We start from the raw sequence: 13948 nt of genomic DNA on the forward strand, positions 1-13948 counted from the left end.
ATGCAAGGTCAGAAACCGGAGACTGAATGAATTCCAAATCATGATCCTTTGCCAAACTGCTTTGCTTTTGTGACACTACATTCAAATGAAAGTGACCTGATAGGCCAGGAGCTAAGTTGGTGACTGAATGACAAAGACAGATGAAAACCCTGGTAGATGGTTGTCAGTACAGGGATGGTGCACAGCAATGCAGGGAGAACATGAAGATGAGATTATGGAGCAGTGCTCGAAACAGCAGAAGGAGTTCCAGGGGTGATCAGTTAGAAATCAATGCAGAGAAAGTTCCCCACTGACCATTCCACATGACTGCCAACTATGTAGCCTCATGCACCTCACTTGTTGGGTTCATCGAAAAGAGATTTCAAAATTCCAATAGTGAATTGCTAGGCCCTTTGATGAGCATTGTGGTGGAGCACAATGAGATCTCTGAGCCATACAGCAGTCATAGAGCAGAGACTCGCTCAGGTATGTCCTGGGACTGGGTCCAAGGCTCCAAGTCATAGCTGGATGCCTTTTTTCTCCAGTTCACAGTTCACTGAGAGGAGATGAGAGAAGGGTAATAGAATTTCACAATGGCAGCCTCAGCATCGGCTCAGAGTTTGCCCAGAGTTGTGCTTTCATGAGCTTAGAGTTATGCTTTCATGAGTTCAGAGTTGTGCTTTAGTGAGCTTGAGGAGCTATTCATTGGTGGTGGGCTATTCATTGGTGGTAACCTCGATTCCTGCTGCTATCCAGTCTGTGCCCTTTTGAAAATACAAAATTGTCAAGAAGTCATTGGATTCCAAGATGACTTTCAAGGGCATGCATTTTCAATCTCCCCCTTACTGGATCCTGACCCATGTTCCCACACACATCTCACCACCCCACTCTTGCTTCTTGAAAGCCATGGATCAATAACCCTTTAACCAATTTGTTCTTTGTGAACAACGGAAACGAGGCAACACCCATTGTCACCCATATCACCTTATCACTGATGTGTGAAAGTAGAGCTATGGCAGATAGTGTGATAGCCATCTGTTAGATCAGACCATGTGGGCTGCCAACCCCTTCTTGAGAAGCACATTAATAGAGCTGTTACAGGTTTGAGGTGATGATTTGCAAAATAATAAATGTATTACATTCAATCTTACAACATACTGTGGTAGCATTTGAGCTCCAGGCTACCACATGGAAGCATAACCACTTGTCTGCCATAGCTATTTTTCCAGGAATCATTGTGTTCCAAGGTACTTTTCTATCTTCTGCCAAACCCTGTGGCTCCCAATGTGAAAACCACTGAAATTGGTACCGACCTCTCCTGGGAGCCACGGTACAGTCACATTTCATTACAGCACTCAAGGACAGATTGCTTTCTGCCACACCAGCACCCGTTATTTTCAACTGTTTCATATTTTCTGGTTTCAATAATCGTACATAACTCTGACGGTAAGTGGAAAGGTGAAACTCTCAGAATTGGGGGATTAGTAGCCATTGATGAGACAGTGCAAGCAAAAGAAAACCATTCATTAGTGCAGTACTTCAGGAGGAAATCTGAAAAGTCAATTGTGAAGGTTCATATCAGGCATTAAAGTGAGAATGTCCTCACAGGAATAATTTGGAGATGCCGGTGTTGGACTGGGGTGTACAAAGTTAAAAATCACACAACACCAGGTTATAGTTCAACAGGTTTAATTAGAAGCACACTAGCTTTCGGAGCAAAGGAGCATCGCTCCAAAAGCTAGTGTGCTTCCAATTAAATCTGTCTCACAGGAATATGTTTTGTCATTTTTGTTGACTACTTCTCTCGAAAACTTTTCCAACATTCCTGCTGGAAACAGAGTCAATTTGATAAGTCTCCCCTCCCACCACCAAAAAAAAGAGTTTTGCTTCTTTTACATGTATCAGAACAGTTTTTGGTGTAACTTCAGCTTAATTCACTCCTTTCTGGTTTTGGATTCATGCACCAGATATTTGGTTATTTTTAAAATTAAAAAAAAGTATAAATGAATCATCAAGCTACAAAGTTTGTCTGCCTCTATGTCTTTCTCTGCTTCTAAGTTGTTTAAAATTAGACCAACTTGCCCTAATGTCTCTTCATGCAGCTCAACTGCAAGTTTTATTTTTGATAGCATTCCTGTGAAGTACCTTTGAACACTGTACGATGCACAGGGCAAGTTACTGTTATTGTATTAGTCAGATGCCTTCAATATCAGGTTCGAATGACAGTAGCTTGTAAGTCAAAGGGAAAACAGAGCAAAGAATGCCAAAGTTTTGAGTAACCAGATTACTAACATAAAGGAATCCTAATTTTCAAGGAATTACAAAATGACACAACACAAACAAAGGCCATCCCTGCCCATACTACCTCTTTGAAAAAGCTAGCTAATTAGTCCCACTAACCTGCTCTTTCACTATAGCCCTTAAAGTAGTTATCCAAATCAAATTTGAAAGTCATTATTGAATCAGTGTCTATTGCCATTTTAGGAAATTCACTGTGTCAAAGTTAAAAAGCTTCATATCTGCAATTAGCTTAAGTTAGTGCCCTCTGATAATCAATCATAGTGCCAGTGAAATCATTATCTCTTTACTTGCTGTATCCCACCCTTCCATCTTTTTGAACAATTCCAATTCCTTTCTGTTCTACATGGAGAGGAACTCTTATTCAGTCTCTCCTGTTGACTGACATCACCGTTAGCAGTCAGTAAATGTCATCTACATCCTCTATGTGAACTTGATACCCAAGAATGTTGGCTGTTATTTTACCAAACCTTTGATGTTGAACTGGGTGGTGGGAAGCCGGACACAATGTTGAACAAAGGCATGAGGGCATTAAAATTTATTTCCTCTGTAATGTCACTTTGCCATTGGAAGGAAACATGGCAGATCAACTACCAACATACAGCCATATGGCTCTTTGTCTGAAGCTGATTAGAGAGTCAGAAATTCATACAGCATGGAAACCGACCCTTCAGCCCAACTCATCCATGCCAACCAGGTTTTCTAAACTGAATTAGTCCTATTTTCCTGCATTCATCTCATATTCCTCTCCATGTACCTGTCCAAATGCCTTTTAAATGTTGTAATTGTACCCGTCTCTACTATCCTCTGGCAGCTTGTTCAATACATGCATCATCCTCTGTGTGAACAAGCTGCCCCCAAGGTCCCTTTTAAATCTTTGTCCTCTCACCTTAAGCCTGTGTCCTCAAGATTTGGACTCCCCTACCCCGGGGAAATGATATTGGCTATTCACCCTATCCATGTCCCTCATGATTTTATAAACCTCATTAAGTTCAGGCATTAGCTTCATCGGCTTCAGGGAAAATAATCCCAGTCTATCCAGCAACTCGTTATAACTCAGACCTTGTCTTCGGCACTGGTGTGCTAAATTCTACCATCCTTAAAGATAGAGCCTCCTGCTACTTAAGTTGTTTGATTGTCTACCCCCCATTCACAGCTGTACATGACAGAACTGCAGAACTTTAATCTGATCTGTTATATGGAGGTTTGCTTGATTAACTTACTGCATATGATAGCTCAACTAGTTAGCATGTAGTCCTGCGTCTTAGCTTTAACAGTTCATTAAATGCAATGCAATCCAATTGTTTAAATAGCATTCCAATCGATTACTGTGTCTTGTTCCAGTCACACTAATCAGTAACTGATTTTAGGCTGTAACAAATGTAGCCTTTTGACATTGTGGAGGCGTTGTTGCTAATAAAAACCTAAAACACTTAATCAGAAGATAAAGGTTTCACAAACATTTTCCAATAACATGATGCTCAGCACCTCTACATGTCTTTAATATCCGACACCTACTCCAGTCCAATAAAGAGGAATTTGTAAGTGAGATTAAAGTGACACCCTTTGATTAAACCATCATCGGAATGTGTCATCATTCTCTTTCTGAGATGTCTAAAAGACGAAGAATATTTCCCAGTCATTTTCAAACCAGTTAAGCTTTGAATGTTGCTTCCCCTCCCCCACTTTTGTAAAAACATATAGTATCGAAACTTTCTGCAGCAACAACATTTTAGTGAAGAAGTTTAAATTTTACCCCCTCAGTGTTCTTATGAAGCAGTTCCGATATTTACTGCACCCAGCAGATAACCCATGTGGTTCTCTAAAATCTATTGAATTACAATTGTGATGAATAGAAAAATGCCAAGCTTATAATTTGGTTGATTACTTGATGTAACTCCACTACTGTCAACTTTACTACAGTCAGGAATATCCTTCACTACTGAACATGAATAACATATGCTACAAATAAATGCACTAGAAACCCACTAAAACTGGCATCTATTTTCCACTCTGAAAATTCTCCATATTTAGCAGGTTTGTCCTAACTCCTAAATCATTTCCTAATAAAGCATCAAAAGGCTACTTTATTTATCTCTACTGAGTCAGCCACATGTCAATGAGCAGGACTCTTGACTTGTAAGTTCAATAGCTACTGCAAAGTAAATCAATGCTCATATTCCAGCAGTTCTAGGGAAGTGTTGCACTGTCAGACATACTGCCTTTTGGATGAGATGCGAAACCAATGGAGCCTCCCTAATTTTTAAACTGAGGCCCAAATTTTCATCATAATGGAATCCCTCTCCATTATGGAAAAGGTGGCCCAAAATACTCACCTCACGAGTCCAATGACACTAATTCACGCTTTCATGTAAACAGGCTGTGAAACTTATAGAGGCAACAACTGCCTCCTTGCACTGTAGTGGGATTTTAGCCTCCCTGTAGCATCAAACTTGGTAAATGCAACATAATTTACTATATCATAGAACAGGGTACCTACAGTGCAGACAGAGGCCATTTGGCTCATCATGTTTGCACCCATCTTCCAAAAAGCATGGCATACAGATTAAACCCCTACTCGCTTCCTATGCCCCATATTTACCATGGCTAACACTTTGAGCAAAACGGATAAGTTGAATAGGCTGAGGCTGCTTTCCCTGGAGCATCAGAGACTGTGGCAAAACCTGTAGAGGTTTAGAAAATCATGAGGGGCATCAATAGGATAAATAGGCAAGGTCTTTTCCATAGGTTGGGGGTGTCCAGAACTAGAGGGTTTAGGGTGAGAGGGGAACCTAGGGACCTAAAGGGCAATTTTTCAAGCAGTGGGTGGTGTATGTATGGAATGGGCTGCCAGAGGAAGTATTGGAAGTTGATACAATTACATTTAGAAGGCATCTGGATGGGTAAATGAATAGGAATGGATATGGGCCAAATGCTGGCAAATGGGATGAGTTTTATCTAGGATATCTGGTCAGCCATGGACGCATTGGATTGAAGGGTCTGTTTCCATGCTGTACATCTCTAAGACTCTTTCTATGACTCTAAGAGACCATTCTGCCCATTGTGTCCATGTGGGTTTTTTGCAAGATCAACTTCCTTATTCCGATTCCCCACATTCTCCAGTCGCCCTGTACTTTTTTTCCTTCAAGTTATTATCCAATATCATTTACAAAACTTGTATTAAATCTGCCTCTGTCACATTTTTAAGCAATGAATTCCAGATTGTAACAATTGGGAGCTCTGAAACATTGTTCTTCATGACAAAGTTCTTTTACCCCTTGAGACCAATATCCCACAGTTCTCAATTTTCAATGGAATTGATAGGAAAGATACATCTGAACTCTTTCCACTGAAATAAGACCTGCATAAGCTGCATGAGACCTTAATGTAAATTTAAAATCAGAGCTAGACCACACAACAGAGAAATTTCAAAGCTTTTCTCATTTTTTTTTACAGAAGTGGTTGAAGTGTGAAAATGTCACCAACTAAAGTTGACTTAATTGAAATTTCAGGTGAAAAGATAATCAGCTAGACTGAGGAGCCAAGGCATTTAGATTGAGTTGTGTCCCATATTAGCAATGATTTTTTTTGACTGCTGAATGATCAATGGCTGATTTATATTCTTATATGCTAACTGATCTGTACTTACCCAAATCAAATTGGTTTCCCTTTCTGAACATGGCTAACATGCACTCTGCAGTCCATCAGATGTGGCTAAAGTTGAACCATGATGTAAGAGATGAGCTCAACCATTTTCCCCACAAATGGTTACTGCAATTTGTTTGAGAAATAACTACTTGCTAGTTACTGGCATACATCATACCATAAAAACTAGCCTGCAGTTTCTTTGTAGTGCAATTTAATTATAATCGTGAAAACAATCCCCCCCAAAATAGTCAAACTGAGAAGATAATATGCTCACACTTAATGATTAGTCACATTACGTTGTCAGTCTGAAAATGACCATATCTTATCTAATTCTAGGTGAAAACTAATTTGCATTTGATGTCATATCACAGTTGAGTTATATGACTCAGGACTGAAGATGAGGCCTAACACATTTGATTTCATTTTGTTCTGAGTACTGTTGTAATCATCAATGTCATTCTAAAACTGCAACAACATGTGCTGTGATTGAGTACTGGGCTAACTAAGAAATAGTTTTTGTGGTTACGATGGAAGAAGATTTGTTAATCAGCAAATGACTGAGAAATGCATCTAGTCAGATCACATTTAAGTTAATAGAAATATTAGAAAGAGTAACACTGCAGTGTTTGTCCAACAATGCACATCAGCAATAAGATGGCACAATAAAATTATTGAACTCATGCAGGTTATAGGTTACTGCTGTGCAATAATTCTCACTTAGTCATTATTTCTTAAGAGTCATTATTTCCTGGTTAATCATTGTGTTCCATCAATCAAGATTTCTTGGCTAGTCATTTCCTGTCTAGTTGTTATTTATTTTATCAGATGTAAAAAAGCTCAAGTATTAAGGAATGTAGAAGACAAGATTTATTGTAGCAATAATCCTTTTAGGTTACTTTTGTGATTTAGAATGCAAGAGCAAAGATTCACAGTAATCTTGAACTTGTATAAGCCACGAGCTGGGCTTCAGATTGCACATTGTGTGGGTGCCATGTGTTAGGAAGGATATGAACATATTGGAAAGAGAGCAGAAACAATATACAAGAATAATGCAGCCATGAGAAGTGTCACACATGAGGATATATTGAAGTAGCAATGACGGCTTTCCTGGGAGAAAAGAAAACTATGAGAGCATCAGACAAAGGTTTTCAACATCATGAGCAGACTTGATAAAGTAGAGAGAGAAAAACTGTTTCCGCTAGTAAATGGATCAAGAACCAGTGGGCACAGAGTTAAAGTGATTTGAAATAGGGCAAATATGATGCAAGGAACAATTTTTTCACACTGAGTGGTTAGATATTGAATACGCTGTCTGAAACTGTGGTAGAGGCAGGATTGAATGAAGTATTTAAGAGGGGATTGGATGATTACTTGAAAAAAGTAATGTGTTGGAGAATGTTATAAAAGCAGGTGACTGGCACATAGGTAATAATGCTCATTTGAATAGCCAGTGCAGACATGATGGTCCAACTGGGCTCCTTCTGTGCTAAAATTCCGTAGTTCTTAATTTCAACAAATATGTCTGCTGTGTTTTTACCAAATAGTTTGTGTAAAAGTTTTTCAAATGGAAATGTGAAAAGCAATAAAAATATTATACTCAATTGTTACAATCTTAATAGAGATCAGTAAAATTATAATGTTAGGAAATCTAAAACTCCAGATATTCACTAAAATGTAAGAACTTTTCTATAGAAAATTCAAAGAACATGAGTACTAATAGTGATTTTCTATTTTCACAAGATGGCTGCTTGAAAAACAGTGAAAGGACAATGAACTGTTATCTGTACTCTGAATGAAGCTTCTTAACTCAAATATCTTTTGACATGAATTTTCCCCCAAAATTGAGTTCTATCTAAAATTGGAAGATTAAACCACTTGGTCTAAGTATCGTTCCAATGATTCATAAAAGGGTTGAAATTTCTTGGGTCTTTGACTTAATTCCAGTAGGTTGTCCCTTCGGGTCTCCACCAATTCTCCCATTATTGTGTATTCCCTATTCCACACAAGCAACCTCAAACTAAAACCCACCCTTATCTAAAGTTCTTCAACTGTGAAGACTTTATTCTATTAATTATTTTCTCAATCTCTCCCTCTCTCTCACACTCTCTCTCTTTTTCCCCCTCCCACCTTTCTCAGTTCAACTGTCCAAGAGATCTAATTTATTATTTGTATTGATCGGATTTTTAAAATCTTTTTTAAAAAACAGACAACTGAATCCTGCTTGAAAGAACTGTTCTTCCCAATAATAAAAACAGGGAATGCTGGAAAACGCAGCAGGTCTGACAGCATCTGTGGAGAGAAAAACCAAGTTAACATTTCAAGTCCAATCTGACATTCATCCAGCTTGTTCTAAAATGAAACTCTGACTTCTAAATACAAAACCACATGTTGGAACCCCTATAATTAACTTCTGCTGGACTCTATTTTTTGTTTAACCAGCCAGACATTATCACATGATCAATAACATGAAAGAAGATGCAAGAGCCTTTTCAGAGAAACCTAATTCTTAAAAGAAACATCACACCAATGTAAAATATAGGATGGAATCTTATATGACACTGTGGGTTAAACTATGACAGAATAATGTTGAAAAAAAATCCAATGAGGCTATCTCAATGCCAAGAACAACTCACTGTATCTTTTCACAAAGTCTGGGGCATCAAAGCGAGATCTTCACAAAGAAGCAGTGAATTGGATTGGAATAAGTAGGTTATTGTTGGTTCACAACTTTATGAACCGCGCATCTCACCTTATTAAGATGCAGCTTCTCATTCTCTCATTGGCTGCAAGAAAACTAGAAGCCGAGGAGTCACTCATGGAAGTCCGAGCAGGAACCTGGTGATGTCAGCTCATGGCTGACTGTGAAGACCCTACACGTTGTTCACCTATCACAGCAGAACAGGGCACAATCCATGGGCATCAGCTTCATGCACCACCCACCCCCAACACCCAAGTCCCATCCACATACATTGGCATCGAGATCTTCACTATATCTCTCTGATCTACTTGCAGGATCCTTAAGAAGCACTGATTTGCATCTCAGGGCACAGCAGCAAATTACTACTGCAAGGACACTTTGCACACAGCAACAGACAAACAGCGAATGGATTGGACCAGGCTGCATCTCAGGGCTGCTCACTTATTCTCTTTGCATTTGCTCACTTAGCATTTATCTGCATGCTCATGTAATCACTGTCTGGTCTTGTCTTGTTGTGCTGTGCTTATTAGTTCAGACACACAACTGAACAGCTGGACTTATTGGGTCAATAATCTTCAATTAAGGTGTCCTGTATGGCACTGTACTATGTCAAGCTCACACCCACACCATTTGCTGCAAGCACACTGCATGTTCAGCAAGTGGACAACAGCATCCCAAAGTCTGAGCAGAGTAGGCTTCACTGAAGTCCATGGTGTCACTGTCAGTCAGGGGATCCCAGCATAATAAGTCATGGGCAGCCTCCTGTACCAGAACAGGGGATTGGCAACTGACAATCCATTGAGTCCATCCAGAGAAACTAGGGGAAAGGGTGGAGTGTGGGAGATAATGGGAGAGTGCTTCCATTGGAAGGAGGGAACCCACTTGTAGGGATTGCAGGTTGTAATGAAGAAGTGGGGGGGGGCGGGGGAATGACAATTCTGAAAGTGAGTAACTATATTTATGAAAGGGCAGGCGCAGGAAAGTATGGCTGGAACTGGGGTAGTACAGGAGGAATTTTCATCCATATCAGGAGCGTCCACCCCTAAAGGTATCAGGAAACAGTGTATGACCCCATTGGAGTTGACGGGAGGGGATGGGGATTCTGCAAGAAATCCAAAGTATGCAACGGAGAATAAAATGGCTATGATCACATCCAACAAGATCAAAGTATGAGCTATATTTGAGGTGGGTGCAGCAGCAGAGAAACAGTGAGTGTGCAAAAACAAAGAGAAGTGTGTGATACTTACCCTGGCAGAGTGGAAAAGGTCTTTGATCTTCTTCCTGCACTGGCTGCTCCTCCAGAATGCACTGACCATGGTGGTGACTTCGGTGCGACCATGATTAGTGTCAAGGTCTCTTCTGTCTCTCCTCTCCTCTGGGAAGACGGTGCCCCTATTCCATGCCAACCCATGAACCAGGAACTCCAGATCCATGCAGGACATTTGCAATGCCACCTTTCCCTTCAACAACATCTTCTGAACAAATGACCGTCACTAGGCTGGGCAGCTTCAGAATGTCAGTGCTCTTTCAAGTTGGACTTTAAATATTGCATGGCACAAGGTATGCTGATCTCTTGGCAGTTATCCAGTGAGTGGCAAGTTCTTCCAGGAATGGTGCATGATGCAATGAGACTAGAGTCAAGCAAGATGGATGCCACAAGGCTAGGCTAAGTAGCTTGATAAAATAGGCCGCAAAGCAACAAAAACTCTTCAAAAACTTAATGAAATTGTCATTTAGCCAAAAATTATTATTTATCCCATAGTGTTTTTTTTTCTCTCCACTGGACATCAATAGATGTCTAATTAATTTAATTAATTATTAAATGTGACTCTTATTAATTTCTTGGAACAAATAGTAAGGTGATTCAAGTTGTGTTCCTAAAACCCAATTTTTCCTCCTCATTATTCTTAAATGAGTCCATGAAATTACATGGAACACACTAATTTAATAAATTATCTTCAAATTATTTTCTCAATGTTTTAAAAAGAATAATAAAACTACCAAAATAACAGAGCCTGGAAGTCTCCACCTAATAGTACTGTGGATGTACATACCTCATATCGATAGCAGCTCACCACCACATTGGTAACTGGGATGACGGTAATGCAGTGGTAATATCACTAGCCTAGTCATCCAGCAGTCCAGGCTATTGACATGAGCTCACAATTCCACTACAGCAGCTTGTGAATTTGCATTCAAATTAAGTACAGCTAACAGATCTGGAATCTAAAGCTAGTGAGCTATTTCTTAGCCATGAACCGAAGTAAAGTCCCCATAGCCTTACTAGACGTGGGGCTGCTCTCTCATTAGAGAGGGATGACTTGTGGTAGTTCTTATTCTGAAGGTCACCATGCCTCAGGTGAGGGAAGAGATTGAGAAGGAGAGCCCTTCAATGGTAACCTCAGCTGGTGCACGAATTAAGCTCAGACTGCTGGTATCACTTTGTATTGCAAATCAGCCATCCAGCCAACTGAGCTAACCACTAGGTAGGAGTCAATCTATCTTCCAAAGTTTGTTTGTTTCTAGTTCTTGGATCACACAAACACTCATTTTCTCTTTTCCACTTGCTTTTTAGTAGGGGGAAGCCAGGCTTTTTTTAAAATTAGCCTGTTCAAACCTGTTATAAACAGCTGTTTTGAGGAAGAGGGACTTCTAATTCAGAAGTAATAGACAATAGACAATATGTGCAGGAGTAGGCCATTCTGCCCTTCGAACCAACACCACCATTCATTATGATCATGGCTGATCACCCTCAATCAGTATCCTGTTCCTGCCTAATCCCCATAACCATTGATTCCACTATCCTTAAGAGCTCTTTCCAACTCTTTCTTGAAAGTATCCAGAGACTTGGCCTCCACAGCCTTCTGGGGCAAAGCATTCCATACACCCACCACTCCCTGGGTGAAGTAGTTTCTCCTCAACTCTGTTCTAAGTGGCCTACCCCTTATTTTTAAACTGTCTCCTCTGGTTCGGACTCACCCATCAGCGGAAACATGTTTCCTGCCTCCAGAGTGTCCAATCCTTTTATACGTCTCAATCAGATCCCCTCTCAGCCTTCTAAACTCAAGCGTATACAAGCCCAGTCGCTCCAATCTTTCAGTGTAAGATAGTCCCGCCATTCCGGGAACTGACCTCGTGAACCTATGCTGCACTCCCTCAATAGCCAGAATGTCTTTCCTCAAATTTGGAGACCAAAACTGCAGACAATATTCCAGGTGCAGTCTCACCAGGGCCCTGTACAGCTGCAGAAGAACCTCTTTGCTTCTATACTCAATTCCTCTTGTTATGAAGGCCAGCATGCTATTAGCTTTCTTCACTGCCTGCTGTACCTGCATGCTTGCTTTCATTGACTGATGTACAAGAACATCTAGATCTCGTTGTACTGCCCCTTTACCTAACTTGACTCCATTTAGGGAGTAATCTGCCTTCCTGCTCTTGCCACCAACATGGATAACCACACATTTATCCACATTAAACTGCATCTGCCATGCATCTGTCCACTCATCTATCCTGTCCAGGTCACCCTTCATTCTCCTAACATCCTCCTTCACATTTTACCCTGCCACCCAACTTTGTATCATCAGCAAATTTGCTAATATTACTTTTAATACCTTCATCTATATCATTAATGTACAGTGTAAAAAGCTGCAGTCCCAGCACTGATCCCTGCGGCACACTACTGGTCACCGCCTGCCATTCCGAAAGGGAGCCGTTTATCACTACTCTTTGTTTCCTGTCAGCCAACCAATTTTCAATTCATGTCAGTATTTTGCCCACTAACCTCCTATGTGGGACTTTATCAAATGCTTTCTGAAAGTCCAGGCATACTACATCCAATGGATCTCCCTTGTCCATCTTCAGAATTACATCCTCAAAAAATTCCAGAAGATTAATCAAGCATGATTTCCCCTTCATATATCCAGACAGACTCTGACCTATCCTGTTACTCTATCCAGATGTGTTGTAATTTCATCCTTTATAATTGACTCCAGCATTTTTCCCACCACTAAGGTCAGACTAACTGGTCTATAATTCTCTTTTTCCCTCTCCCTACTTTCTTAAAAAGTGGGACAACATTAGCCACCCTCCAATCCACAGGAACTGATCCTGAATCTATAGAACATTGGAAAATGATCACCAATGCATCCACGATTTCTGGAGCCAGTACCCTGGGATGCAGACCATCAGGTCCCAGGGACTTATCAGCCTTCAGATCTAACAGTCTCTCCAACAGCATTTCCTGCCTAATATAAATTCCCTTCCGTTCAGGTCCTTCAGCCACTATTACATCTGGGCGATTGCTCGTGTCTTCCCCAGTGAAGACAGATCTAAAGTACCAATTCAACTCTTCTGCCATTTCTTTGTTCCCTGTAAAAAATTCACCTGTTTCTGTCTTCAAGGGCCCAATTTTAGTCTTAACCTTTTTTTTTCTTTTCACATACCTAAAAAAGCCTTTACTATCCTCCTTTATATTTTTGTCCAGTTTACCTTTGTACCTTATTTTTTCTTTGCGTATTTCCTTTTTAGTTTCCTCTATTATTCTTTAAAAGCTTCCCAGTCCTCAGATTTCCCACTCATCTCTGCTATGTTATACTTTTTCCCTTTTGTCTTTTTATGGTCCTTAACTTCCCTCGACAGCCACGGCCACCCCTGCCTCCCCTTAGGATCTTTCTTCCTTTTTGGAATGAACTGATCCTGTATTTTCTGCATTATACCCAGAAATACCTGCCATTGTTGTTCCACTGCCATCCCTGCTAAGGTATTGCACCATTGAACATTGGTCAGCTCCTCCCTCATAGCTCCACAGTTCCCCTTATTCAACTGAAATATTATCACTTCCTATTCTACCCTCTCCCTTTCATACTGCAGATTAAAGCTTATTGTATTGTGGTCACTACCTCCTAATGGCTCCTTTACTTCGAGTTCCCTGATCAAATCCGGTTCGTTGCACAACACCAGATCCAGAATTGCTTTCTCCCTGGTAGGCTCCAGCACAAGATGTTCTAAGAATCCATCTCAAAGGCACTCCACAAACTCCCTTTCTTGGGGTCCAGTACCATCCTGATTCTCCCAGTCTGCCTGCATGTTGAAATCCCCCATAACAACTGTAGTAATATCTTTGCGACAGGCCAATTTCAGCTCCTCATTCAACTTACACACTACATCCAAGTTACTATTTGGGGGCCTGTAGATAACTCCCATTACGGTATTTCTGCCCTTTGAATTTCTCAGCTCTATCCATACTGACTCTACATCCCCTGATTCTAGGTCCCCCAGCAAAGGGACTGAATATCATTCCTTACCAACAGAGCCACCCCACCCCCT

This window comes from Hemiscyllium ocellatum, chromosome 12 (genome assembly GCF_020745735.1).
Source record: "Hemiscyllium ocellatum isolate sHemOce1 chromosome 12, sHemOce1.pat.X.cur, whole genome shotgun sequence".
In the NCBI taxonomy this organism is placed as follows: domain Eukaryota; kingdom Metazoa; phylum Chordata; class Chondrichthyes; order Orectolobiformes; family Hemiscylliidae; genus Hemiscyllium; species Hemiscyllium ocellatum.